Genomic DNA, 14027 nt, shown 5'->3' with positions numbered 1-14027 from the left:
CAGACCTATTGGGCAGCTAAGAGGTTAAGATGTGACTTTGAAAGCTACATTTGGACTTCATTCAGTAGCAACAAAGTATCTGAGAAAAGGAGTGGTGATCAAGTTGAGACTTTAGAAATGTCTTGATCTTTAATCTAAGTGCTAGGTTTCTGCATGTGGTAAATAAATGCTGTGTTTTCCCTTAGAAGTGGCCATTCTGAGACATTTCTCAAAACAGATTTAAAAGCAATATATTACACTTTCCTGCAGTCTAGCACTCTGCTTGAAATATAGCAGGTAGTGGCAAAATGAGGGGACAGCTCCCTGGCCGTAGTCCAGGGGCCACATTGAATGTGAGAGAAGCTGATGTTCACATGCGAGCATATTGCAACAATCCAGAAAGACAGAGGCAACAGCAGCCTGGAGAGAAAAGATAATTCTTGATGTGAATCAGAGCAAAGGCCCAAATCCTCACTATTTACAATAATTATAATAAAATTGTATATTTATCGAGTGCTTTCTGTGTCCTATGCTGTACATGTATTCACTACTGTTACTTTTATCTTATTCTTAAGGAAACTAAAAGGCAATCCCTTGCCCAGGGTTGCACAGGTAGTGGTAGGATGACTGTTCTAAATATAGAAAAAAACCCTTGGGAAGGACATGGAAATAAGTAATTCAATTGGGAGGGGATTCCAGGAAATGATCAGCAAAGATGGGAAAGATAGAATAGAAAGAAGACAATACGAGTTGTCAAACTTTATTTATTATGGCAGACCACTGGAGATCAGCCCTGCTAGGGAATTCTGGGCTACAGAGGAGAACATTTTCAGAGTGATTATTCCATCACTTGCGCAGGATAGCAAGTGGTTACTAACAGATTCCTCATCTGTTATTGGCTGATACTGCTTTGGGGAGATGAACTCTACTTTTCCTGCTTGTCTGAGCTCAGGTTGGTCATGCACTGTAGGTGCTTGTCACAGCAGACCTCAGAGCTGGAGATGAGAACCAAGGAAGAAAAGCAGGCCAGCACTTGAGACAGCCCCAGTTTGGGCTTCTTGTTGTTGTTCAGTCGCTAAGTCACGTCCGACTCTTTTCGACCCCATGGACTGCAGCACTCCAGGTCTCCCTGTCCCTCACCACCTTCCCAAGTTTGCCCAAGTTCATGTCCATTGAATCGGTGATAACAAGCCATTGTGCTTGTTATCTTGGAAAACATGATTATTCCCCCCTTCGCTGTCAGAGGTGTCCTGCTATGGATGATTTTATGGCCACACCTGTGGGCGAAGGAACAAATGCAAATTCTGACATGTGTAGCACCAAGCCCGCACCTTCCCCTCCTTGTGTTCTCTCTTAAGTACAACCGCGGCTTTCCTAACAATCATGGGGCACTAGCCTGGGTGAGATGCAGGCCCTGGGCAGCCACATCTCTGCTCCCTAGAACTTAGAGCGTTTCTCCAGGTAGGTCCTGGACCAGCATCACATATGGTGATGCATCACTCCAGGTTCTGAGTCTTATCTCTAACCTACTGAATTGGAACCTCTGGGGCCTGAACCTCATGACATGTGTTTATTAAAACTCTCATTTAATCGACATAGTCAAGTTGGAAGACTACAGGCCCGGCAAAGGGAGACAATGAGTTTCAACATTTTCTGAGAAGCGACAAAGTGGAGTGTGATTCATGGCACAGCCTCTGATCTGGCCCGCCTGGTTCAGAGCCTAGCTCTGTCACTTATAGCCATAAGTGATTTCAAGCACGTTAGTGAACTTCTGTGTTCCTTGTGGGAAAAACGGGATGATAATAGCATCACTTTATCAGGGCTGTTATGGGGATTAGACAAGTTAAGCCACATAAAGCCCTCAGAACAGTGCTGGGCACGTAGCAAACACTTGAGATGTTAGTTAGTGTTATTACTGACTTTTAGCATTATGCCAGGGATCTTACCTGGGCTGTGACATTAATCCTCAGAACAACCACACAAGGAAGGTTATTATTAAGGACTCGGGGTAAATCATTTCACTGAGACGCAGAGGTTAAAGGACAAACTAAGGGGAAGTGGATGGTGGGATTTAATCCCAGATCTGTTACATCTGCCTCCAAAATCCTAACTCTCTCCCTGACATCAAGCTATCCTTGGCAGGCTCATTCCCCGCCTCCACAGGGGCATGCTGGTTTTCACCCCAGCCCTTGGGTCCACCGAGGACTTCTGGGCATGGGAGAGGCAGGAGGCCAGCGTATAGTAGCATTTACCTGCTACATCCCGCCCGCCTTGGCCAGGCAGGAGCTGCTCTCTGGGATCTGGTTAGCAACTAATGATCAGTGGGCTCCGGCTATAATGATCGGATTAGCTGTGCTTTAATCACTGTCTATTGTTTCAGCAGGGAGAGAATTTCACAGCTCATTGACTGCTCTGACTCCTAATCTACACGGAGGAAACAATGTTGCAGCTCATCAAATGCAATCAGCTGCTAATTGAAAGGAAATGGGATTTTACAATTACAGGCCACCTTTCAGTGCTCAGGATCTCTAAGCCCGCTCCCCACCCTCCTTGGCCAGCTCAGCACTGGCAGGAGCACTCAACCTGCTGGAGACTTCCCTGAGAACTGCATTTAGGATCTGGCCCAGAGCCGCAGAAAGGGAAGCGGCATCCTTGCCAGTTCCTAGACTGTCCTTCAAGGCTCAGTGCAAAGGGAAGAGGCTGGGGCTGGGCATCCACAGACCTAAGTGCGTGTGCTGGCTCACCTTCCCACCCCACCTTTGACTTGAACAAGGTATGCCCTTGTTCTTCCCCAAGCCCCACTTTCTTTCTCTCCAAAATCAAGATTTAATGATTTCCAAGGTTCTCATTGGGTTTCCCTAGTGGCTTAATGGTAAAGAATCTGCCTGCAATGATGGAGAAATGGGTTCGATCACTGGGTTGGGAAGATTCGCTGGAGAAGGAAATAGCAATCCGCACCAGTATTCTTGCCTGGAAAATCCCATGGACAGAGGAGTCTGGCAGGCTACAGTCCATGGGGTTGCAAAAGAGTCGGACATGACTGAGCGACGAAAAAACAAAACAACAGAGCTTATTAATTATTAACTCTGAGGATTCTGTTCGCCCTATTCCTGCTACTATTCCCATCCAGTGGACAACATCTAAGTGGACATACTCTTGCTGGCCCAGATATCTGCTTTTGCAAATGCTACCAAGGTGAGTGTCTTAAATCTCCCCCAAAGTTTGTGCTGATGAGACTCTAATGGAACAGAAAGCAACTTTGGAAAATATCCTGCTCAGTCTTAGGATCAGACATTGCTCTCCCTGTTCTGAATTTGTTCACTCCCTTGGACCAATATCAATCACAATTAATTCTAGAGACAGTCACACAGATTTTTCTGGGTTCTGCCTTTTTCCCATTGATATTCTATGGAGAAAAGGCTTGGATGAGGGCTACCAGCCAGAAAGAGCACCGCTGCTTCTGACCTTGTCTCAGAGCTCCATTTTCAGCTGGCCTTTCCTCTGAGAACAGGACAAGCTAGCATCTGCTTTGAGCTCTGGACTGTGTCATCCCGCAATAACACTTGTTCTGTCCTGGAATGTGCCCGACACTCATGTAACCTCTGAGTGCCGTTTTCTCTTGGTTCCCATGATCTGTGGGCTTGTCTGATGAGCTTATCAAACAGACACTAGAGTATCACCACTTTCTTTCAGGCAGATGAGTTATGGTGTGTCTCAAAAAAAAAAAAAGGCATGATCAAAAATATGTTTTTTATTTGGTCAGAGCTCATTCTCAGTCCCATTTCCCTCCTCCATTTTAGGGCAAAGCTGTAACAGGGTCTTTGGGTCTTAGTCTGACTCGTTGCCTAGCAAGATGGGCTGGTAAGCAGGGGGAAAAAGACAGAATTGTCTGGCCGTATCTCCCCTGTAACAACACTAGAGCAGGCTGGCAGGACGCCTGGTACAGGTGACTTCTGTTCTCTTTCTGTGACCCTGGCTCTGGGGAAGGGTAGGCAGAAAATGGACCAAGGCTGGAGTCTGAGTTAAGATTAGGAAAGGGGAGTGTGAAGGAAACTTTGGAGCTCAAGGATCTGCACTGTGAATAGGACAGAAGCTGGAAGTATGTTGTCTAGTTTGGGGACAGAAATAGAACCACTCAGAGAGATTCCAGCTAGGGAGGGAGGGAGGAGGGGATTCAGGCTGGAGGGGACTCCTGTACCTATGGCCGATTCGTATTGATGTACAGCAAAACCCATCACAATATTGTAACATAACTATCCTCCAAGTAAAAGAAATTAATTTTTAAAAAGATTCCAGCTATAGCTCCACGAGTTCAGAAACTCACATAGAGAGGAAAAAGTAAACCAGACTAAAGACACTGAGCACATCAGAAATGTCAGAGGGTAGTGAGAAGAAATTGCTTATGCTCGGAGGGCATTTGACACCAGCTACCACTCAGATGTCTGCTCATGTTGGCAGGAAAGTTTTGGCTTTTGCAAGACCTGGAACTGGCTGACCATCAAGAGTAGAGTGGGCACTAGGAAAAATCCCAGTTGAGCAGAAGGTGGCATCCAGAGAGCAGGAAAATAGGCACCCTGTGGTATTCCAGAGACATCGCTGGCATTTGCAGTCATACTCCAGAGCTCCACAACATTTTGACAGGTAGATGGGACAAGTGATATGGGTGCAGAAGCAGGCCTTGATCAGACAGGCAGCCCTGCATGCCTAAGGATTTCTTAATAAAAGTTTTAATTTTTTTTTTTAAAAGTACCAAAGGATCAGGAATCTTTTCTTTATAGTGCTTTTAATCTTATCCTGTCTTGATCACAATTCTCTTACCTGGAAAATTTAGCATTAAAATCTCAGCATTAAGTCTGAGATGCATTGAATTTAGAATTCTGTTGTTTAATTATTTTAAAAAATGTAATTGGAATATTGTGAGGATACCACATGTTTTTTAGATGAGATAATGCCCATGGATAAATTTATACATGTTTGCTATCAGATTTGGTGTGCCTTCTAGTCAACTTTCTTCAACTTAAGTCTGAAATTTGCACTAAGGAGTTCATGATCTGAGCCACAGTCAGCTCCCAGTCTTGTTTTTGCTGACTGTATAGAGCTTGTTCATCTTTGGCTGCCAAGATTATAATCAATCTGATTTCAGTACTGACCATCTGGTGATGTCCATGTATAGAGTTATCTCTTGTGTTCTTGGAAGAGGGTGTTTGCTATGACCGATGCATTCTCCTGGCAAAACTCTGTTAACCTTTGCTTGCTTCATTTTGTACTCCAAAGCCAAACTTGCCTGTTACTCCAGGTATCTCTCGACTTCCTACTTCTGCATTCCAGTCCCCTATGATGAAAAGGACATCTTTTTTTTTTTTTTTAATTTTTATGTCATTTCTAGAAGGTCTTGGAGGTTTTCATAGAACCATTCAACTTCACCTTCTTTGCCATTAGTGGTTGGGGCATAGACTTGGACTACTGTGATATTGAAACAACTAAGCCATTCAGGTATGACCTAAATAAAATTCTTTATGATTTTACAGTGGAAGTGACAAATAGATTCAAGGGATTAGATCTGATAGAGTGCTGAAGAACTATGGATGGAGTTTCTTAACACTGTGCTGGAGGCAGTGATCAAAACCATCCCCAAGAAAAAGAAATGCAAAAAGGCAAAATGGTTATTGAGGAGGGCTTACAAATAGCTGAGAAAAGAAGAGAAGCAAAAGGCAAAGGAGAAAAGGAAAGATATACCCATTGGAATAAAGAGTTCCAAAGAAGAGCAAGGAGAGATAAGAAAGCCTTCCTAAGTGAACAATGCAAAGGAATAGAGGTAAACAATAGAATGGGAAAGACTAGAGAGCTCTTCAAGAATATTAGAGATACCAAGGGAATATTTCATGCAAAGATGGGTACAATAAAGGACAGATATTGTATGGACCTAACAGAAGCAGAAGATATTAAAAATATGCGGCAATCATACACAGAAGAACTACACAAAAAATATCTTAAAGACCTGGATAAACATGATGGTGTCATCACTCAACTAGAGTCAGACATCCTGGAGTGTGAAGTCTAGTGGGCCTTAGGAAGCCTCACTACAAATGAGGCAAGTGGATGCGATGGAATTCCAGCTGAGCTATTCCGAATCCTAAAAGATGATGCTATTAAAGTGCGGCGTTCCATATGCCAGCAAATTTGAAAAACTCATCAGTGGCCACAGGACTGGAATAGATCAGTTTTCATTCCAATACCAAAGAAGGGCAATGCCAAAGAATGTTCAAACTACCACACAACTGAACTCATTTCACATGCTAGCAAGGTCATGCTCAAAATCCTCCAAGCTAGGCTTCAACATAACATAAACTAAAAGCTTTCAGATATGCAAGCTAGATTTAGAAAAGGCAGAAGAACCAGAGATCAAATTGCCAACATCCGTTGGATCATATAAAAAGCAAGAGAATTCCAGGAAAATATCTATTTCTGCTTCATTAACTATGCTAAAGGCTTTGACTGTGTGGATCACAATAAACTGTGGAAAATTCTTTAAGAGAGGGGAATACCAGACCATCTTACTTGCCTCCTGCAAAACCTGTATGCAGATCAAGAAGCAAAGTTAAAACCAGATGTGGAACAAATGACTGGTACAAAATTGGGAAAGGAGTACATCAAGGCTGTATATTTTCATGCTGCTTATTTAACTTATATTCAGAACACATCATGTGAAATGCCAGGCTGGATGAAGCACAAGCTGGAATCAAGATTTCTGGGAGCAATATCAATAACCTCAGATATGCAAATGATACCAATCTTATGGCAGAAAATGAAGAAGAACTAAAGAGGCTCTTGATGAAGGTGAAAAAGGAGAGTGAAAAAGTTGGCTTAAAACTCAACATTCAAAAAACAAAGACCATGGCATCTGGTCCCATCACTTCATGGCAAATAGATGGGGAAACAACAGAAAGAGTGACAGACTTTATTTTCTTGGGCTTCAAAATCACACTGGATGGTGACTGTAGCCATGAACTAAAAGGACATTTGCTCCTTGGAAGAAAAGCTATAACCAACCTAGACAGCGTATTAAAAGGCAGAGATATTGTTTTGCTGATAAAGGTCCTTATAGTCAAAGCTATGGTTTTCCCAGTAGTCATGTAAGGATGTGAGAGTTGGAGTATAAAGAAGGCTGAGCTCTGAAGAATCGATGCTTTCAACTGTGATGCTGGAGAAGATTCTTGAGTCACCTGGACTGCAATGAGATCAAACCAGTCAATCCTAAAGGAAATCAACCCTGAATATTCATTGGAAGGACTGATGCTGAAGCTGAAGTTCCAATACTTTGGCCAACTGATGCAAACAGCTGACTCATTGGAAAAGACACTGATGCTGAGAAAGATTGAAGGCAGGAAGAGAAGGGGATGACAGAGGATAAGATGATTGGATGGCATGAGTTTGAGCACACTTTGTGAGATAGTGAAAGACAAGGAATCCTGGTATGCTGCAGTTCATGGGATCACAAAGAAGTGGACACAAATGAGTGACTGAACAACAACAACATTTATTTAATAAACACTGATTAAGTAATTTTTACATACTGGGTACACATCAGTGAAAAAAACAGTCAAAAAATTCCCCTGCTCTCTGGAGGTTATATGCTAGATTTAAAAAAGTATTTAATTAGTTTATCTTCATTTTGCTGTATTTAATAAACCATTTAATATTTTATCTTCTATGAAGAAATAAATATATTTAAATATGTGATGTAAAATTTAGATGTCGGTCTAAAGATGGTGAAGTAGATACAAAGTGGTCAAAAACTTTTAGGGAGTACCTTAAAAAATCCTATTAAATTGGTGCAAAAGTAATTGCACTTTTGCATTGTTGAACTTTGCTATTTGATATCAGAATATATTCTTAAATTTGATTATATTATACATCATTTTAGGGTACATTTCTTACTCTATGTTTCTTCTTGCTAATGACTTATGGCCTTCTGTTTATTTTATATTTATTTTAGACTATAGAAATTATGTTAGACAAAAAGCAAATTTGAGTGATTTTTTTTTTTTATTCAAGTTCAAAGTAGGTCATAAAGCATTGGAGACAACTCACAACATCAACAACGCATTTGGCCAGGAACTGATACTGAATGTATAGTGTAGTGGCAGTTCAAGAAGTTTTGCAAAGGAGATGAGAGCCTTAAAGATGAGGAGCATAGTGGCTAGCCATTGGAATTTGACAATGAAAAATTGAGAGCAATTATTGAAGCTGATCCTCTTACTACTACACAAGAAGTTGCCAAAGAACTCAATGTCAACCATTCTATGGTTATTTAGCATTTGAAGCAAATTGGAAAGGTGAAAAACCTTGATAAGTGGGTGTCTCATGAGCTGACCTAAACTTTTAAAAAAATCTTCATTTTGAAGTGTTGTCTTTTCTTATTCTATGCAACAACAGCAAACCATTTCTTGACATGATGAAAAGTGGATTTTATATGACAATCAACAATGACCAGCCAGTGGTTGGACCAAGAAGAAGCTCCAACGCACTTCCCAAAGCCAAACTTTCACCAAAAGTCATCATCACTATTTGGTGGTCTGCTGTGGATCTGATCCATCTGAATCCTGGTGAAACCATTACATCTGAGAAGTATGTTCAGCAAATTGATGAGATGCACAAAAAATTGCCACACCTACAGCAGGAACTGGTCAATAGAAAGGGCCCAATTTTTCACCATGACAGCACCCAACCACACATTGCACAACCAATGCTTCAAAATCTGGGCTACAAAGTTTTGCCTCACCTACCACTTCCACCTGACCTCTCTTGCCAGCCAACCGACTACTACTTCCCCAAGCATCTCTTTTGACAATTTTTTTTGGGGGGGCAGGAAAATACTTCCGCAACTAGCAGGAGGCAGAAAATGCTTTCCAAGGGTTTCTCAAATCCTGACTTTTATGCTACAGGAATTAACAAACTTATTTATTGTTGGCAAAATTGTGCTGATTGTAATGGATTCAATTTTGGTTAATAAAGATATGCTTGAGCCTAGTTATGATTTAAAATCCACAGTCTGAAACAGCAATTACCTTTGTACCAATCTAATATTTATCAGAGTTCTCCTGATGACATCTACCAAGCTTACAGCATGGTTCTCTTAGGTTTGCCCTCTCCCTAGATCCAATCAGATCCAAGGATGGTGATCTATGAAGAAGGAGCTCCCTAGAAAGATCTATATGTATGTTAGACCAATTAGCACATTCTATGATTCATTTATTTATTCTTCAGATATTGTCTGAACATGTATTTTATCCCAGACATAGTGCCCAGGGTAAATACAAATGTGTATACATAAGACACAGTCTCCTGTATTATAAAATTCAGTCTAGTGAGGGAGGTAAGCTAGCAGAGAAATACTTTTCATAGGGAAAATGCTGTAACAAATATCTATATAGGATGCTATAGAGATGAAGGAGGAGAGATTAATTCTACTGAAGGAAATGAGGGAAGACTTCACCTAGGTGATAATAATGCTTTAGGGACTAAGGATGAGAAGAAGATTGTGGGCAATAAGTTGGGCAGTGGTGTTTGTGAAGGAAGCTGGCTATGCTGTCTTAGTGTGGCTAAGATAAGTTAGGGAGTGTTGGGCCAGAATGACTTAACAGAGTAGGGACCAAGTCACTGAGGGCTTTGTAGGCTTTGCTAAAGAGTTTGGCTATATTCTGTGGTACAAGGAGAAAATCCTTGAATGACTTTTGTAGGGGAATATCACAGTTAGATTTGTTTTGGAAGAAGGAGACTACCTTGGTGGCAGAATTGAGAGTGGATTTGGGTTAAATGACAACAGAAGACATTGGCCAATTAGGAAGCTTTAGCACTGAATAAGAAAATGAGGGTCTCGGAAAAGAATTGCAAAATTAATGCTGCACAGGCTATGGTCTCTAACTGTGGTCCATGATAGACATCATTAATCAATCATGGCACTCCTCCATTGGGTCCAGATAAAATCTTGTATCCTACTCAATGAGTCTACAGGGCTGACATCACCAATGGACAAATAATATGAAACCTTTTCATAAACTGGGTCTAGACTGAGCTATTGAGAGTGAAGATGTGGAGCAGAGGAAAGAGGTTGCAAACATTTATGAAGCCACCCAAACCTTCAAGAGTCTTCTCATTAAGTTGTCCTAGTTACTGTTAGCCAGATGTGTGATCACATCCTTCAGTACAAATCACTTACAACTGAATGATGCTTTGCAGCTTACAATATAATATTCATATTTTAATTCTCACTCTAACCATGCTAGAAAGGGAGGAAGAGCAAGTTTCACTATCCGTTCTTTACAGCAGGAGAAACTGAGGCTTAGAGCAAGTGCACTCCTTCAGCGCTTTGTGTTCTGAAGGCATACTTGTCCCTTCAGCAGGCATTGACCGAGCAACAGTTATCCCCAACTTGTACCACACACTGAGGATATAAGTAGATATGACTTGGTCTTAAGATTTCTTTTTATTGCCTTGTATTGGATTTATCTGAGTGTGTTTGTTTTATACCTTTTTCCAGATTATCAGTTCCCTGAGGGCAAAGTCTCTGGAAAATGTTACTGCACCTAATCACAGCCTGGATGCTGTGCAGGAGAACACTCCAAGAGGCCAGGCGTGCGGCCTGGATTTGCCTAACCTTGGCTGGAACTTCAGAGCTCAGGGATTCAGTTGCAGATCAGCTCAGAGGTCTGTTTCTGATTAGCTTGACAGCCATCTTTAATGCCTGCTAGTCATTTAACCTGGCAGCGAGTAAAGGCCTCTCCCCCAAATAGAGTGTAAAACCACAACCACAACCCACAAGACCTTGAGACGTGCAAATCCAGCCATTACCCAATGGCAAGTATGGGAGTGTGCCGGGAGGCGGTTTCTTCCAGATCCTTAAGTCCAGAGTCACTTGGATCACGTTGCACTGACTCACGGAGGTCACAGCGGGAGGACCAACCTTCCAGTGTCACGAGCCTCAATAGTTGCAGGACCCTGAGGATGACTTTGTACCTGAATGAGTCTGAAGTCTCAAAGGATCAAGTCACCTGGGGATTCAGTAAGGCAGAGGAGCTGTGGGGTTGGCTGATGGTGATGTCATAGCCATGCCAGCACCACCTTCTAAGCAGCCCTCTGACTCTTTGACTAGCCTTTACCCCATCTTGATTTATACATGATATTTTATAATAGCCAAAATGATGCTCAAAGAAACTTCTTCAGCCTCCTACCACCACCCTGGGCATGTAATAATGCCATAGAAGTACACGACCTGTCATGTCTTATTACTTAAGTATAGGCCTGAGAAGCTTCTCCATGAGGCAGCATGATGTGAATGCTACCCAGGATTGGCCCCATAGAACACAGAGACAGAACACTATCATCTCAGCATTCTTAAGCAGAATTACTATCTCCAGGCTTTATTCCAATTAAAGCTGAAAAACATGGAGCCACGGGGCCCAGCTCTCCTTTCTGGCATTTTGGCAGAAACACAGTAAGGATACGGACCCAGAAGTCCAGCTTTGGGCCCCAGGTCCACAGCTCCCTGCCTGAGTGTGTTGAGAAAGTCCCTTTCAGAGTTGCAACTTCCTCCTCTCAAGAGTGAGGGTAATGATATAGCTCACCAGGTGAGTTCTTAAGAGGATCAAGTGACCCAATAGGTTGAAAAATGTGTGTGTGTGTGTGTGTGTGTGTGTGTGTGTGTGTGTGTGCATGTGTGCGCATGCGCATGCCCAAATGCTCAGTCACGTCCAATTCTTCTGCAACCCCGTGGACAGTAGTCCACCAGACTCCTCTGTCCATGGGATTGTCCAGGCAAGAGTACTGGAGTGAGTTGCCATTTCCTACCTCAGGGGGTTTTCCCAACCCAGGGACTGAACCCACATCTCTTGTGTCTCCTGCCTTGGCAGGAAGAGACTTTACTATAAGTACTACCCGGGAAGCCCCGCTTTGCCAACTAAGCTATGCAAACTTTAGATAATAATAATAAAGACAATGATGATACATTTGCATTCCTGTTGGGCTCAGTGAAACACCTGTTTTTGCAGGGAATGGTAATATTAAGTATATAACACTTTACAAGTTCACAGAGGACGCTGATAGCCACTCTTTCCCGTTTTGTTATCCTCCATTCATGAAAGAGGCTGGTATTTCTCACCCAGTTCTGTGAATCACCCAACTCACACAGGCAGTGCAGGGGTAGAGTGGAGTCGTAACTCAGGGCCTCTGAGCCCAGCCCCACATTGTCCCTCACGTGTTTTCCACGAGTAACAGCGGGAGCAATGGCAGGGTGGGCATCCATGTGTGGAGGTGCAGGGAGAGGCAGGGATGGCATGGCCCATCTCCAGGCTGGATACCTTGGGCCTGGTTGTGCTCAGCTGGGGAAACTCTAGGTCCATTTAGATGAGGGCGACTGCTCTACTTGTAGCTACTGTACAAAGTGACGATGTTTATTGGTCTTACCTGCTCAGGCCCCTGGTCCCCTGTGCACTGGTAAGTATCCTCTGAGCTAACTTCACTGTGGAGATACCATCTGCTGGGTTTCCGGTGCTGAAAAAAAATTGTGTCAAGCAGACCCTTGATGCTGAGCTAGCGCTGCCTTCTGGTCACTCTGTGCTCAGGCAGCTGGGTCACCTTGTCCTTCTGCTGTGTCTCTGGCTCTGTTCCTTTGGTTCTCAGGAATCCTTGTGCTCTGGTCCTTCCAAGTGCATCTTTGGGGGGCCTGGGATTTTTCTGGGCTTAATCCTTCTGGGTACAGGTGATTTCCCCTGGAAACAGAGTCTGAGGCAGGGACAGTTGTGTGTAGGTGGTTTATTTCGGCAGAGAGTGCTAGAGAGAGGCCTGAAGGAGGGAAACAGCACTGGAAGGAAAGGCCACAGGTACGTGTGCTCTGGAACTGGCCACCGTGGTGAGCGTCTGACTCTCATCCCACCAAGGCCTTTGGAGGAGCCTCGGGAAATGTGTCTTAGAACTGAAAACTCAGCAGCACAAAGGAAGAGTGTGTTTGTCCATCAGCATTTCTCTTGCCTTGGTGGAGGGTGGTCCTCAGGACATTTGCTTGTCTGTGCTTCCAGTGGTGTGTGCATATGGCTCGCAAGCTACATGGCTGCCTCTTACCTTCATGCCAGGGAAGTCCCAGGGCAAGAAGACAGAGGTATGGGATGTGCAGAGAGGAGGTAACTCCATAAGAATTGATCACCATCCAAGCAGAATGTGGGAGGGGGCATGGCTGGGATAAGGTAAGAAGTGGTATACAAAGGGGTTGCAGGCCAGAATAGTATCACGTGGTCCTTCTGTAATTTTGAGGCCAATGCTTGGCCAGACTCTGTGTGGGCATCTGAACTGACCAGCATGAGGCCATCAGAAGGCACTGTCCCCTTGGTTGTACAACCCCAGAGCCCCGGCCTAGAAAGAGTTTGCCTGGATTGACGCAGACGTAGCATGAGCTTTTGAATCTGGAATGACCAGTTCTCTCTATGACCTGAGTCTGTTACCAGGAGCAGCACAAGCCATTCAGGATCTAGTCGCATGATCATGACAACGAGACACGGCGTGGGGAACAGAGAGGCTCTCAGCAGCCTCAACAACGTGCTCCCGACCTCAGCGGGGCCACTCCTCCAAACGAAGGGGGGTGTTGAAAACGCAGCACAGAAAGATTGATAATTATTTGGAACAAGCTTAAACATTTGGATTGCTCCAACTGCCTTAAATCACTCTGCCATATTTATACTTGACTAGTGTTCTACATAACAACTTCCAAATCAAAGACTTTTGAAAAATTTCAATCACTGTGTTTTGAAGTGATTGAGAGCTCAGGGCGTGAGCAGTGTGGAAATAAGGCATATTAACATTATTAGTGCGACAAATTTCCTGAAGTAGTTACGTTAAGAAATGATCAAGGCCTTAGCCTCTATAAAGGAGAGGGAGCTGCGTGTGGCTCTGCATTTGGTTTTGAAAGGATCTTAACTCTTCCGATGCAGAGGGGGAAATTGGTGGTCTAAAAATTGATCACTCCAAATGGATTGTGTTGTCAGGAAGAGAACTTCTGT

The sequence above is a fragment of the Capra hircus genome, chromosome 15 (genome assembly GCF_001704415.2).
Source record: "Capra hircus breed San Clemente chromosome 15, ASM170441v1, whole genome shotgun sequence".
In the NCBI taxonomy this organism is placed as follows: Eukaryota; Metazoa; Chordata; class Mammalia; order Artiodactyla; family Bovidae; genus Capra; species Capra hircus.
This window is presented reverse-complemented; position numbering follows the sequence as displayed.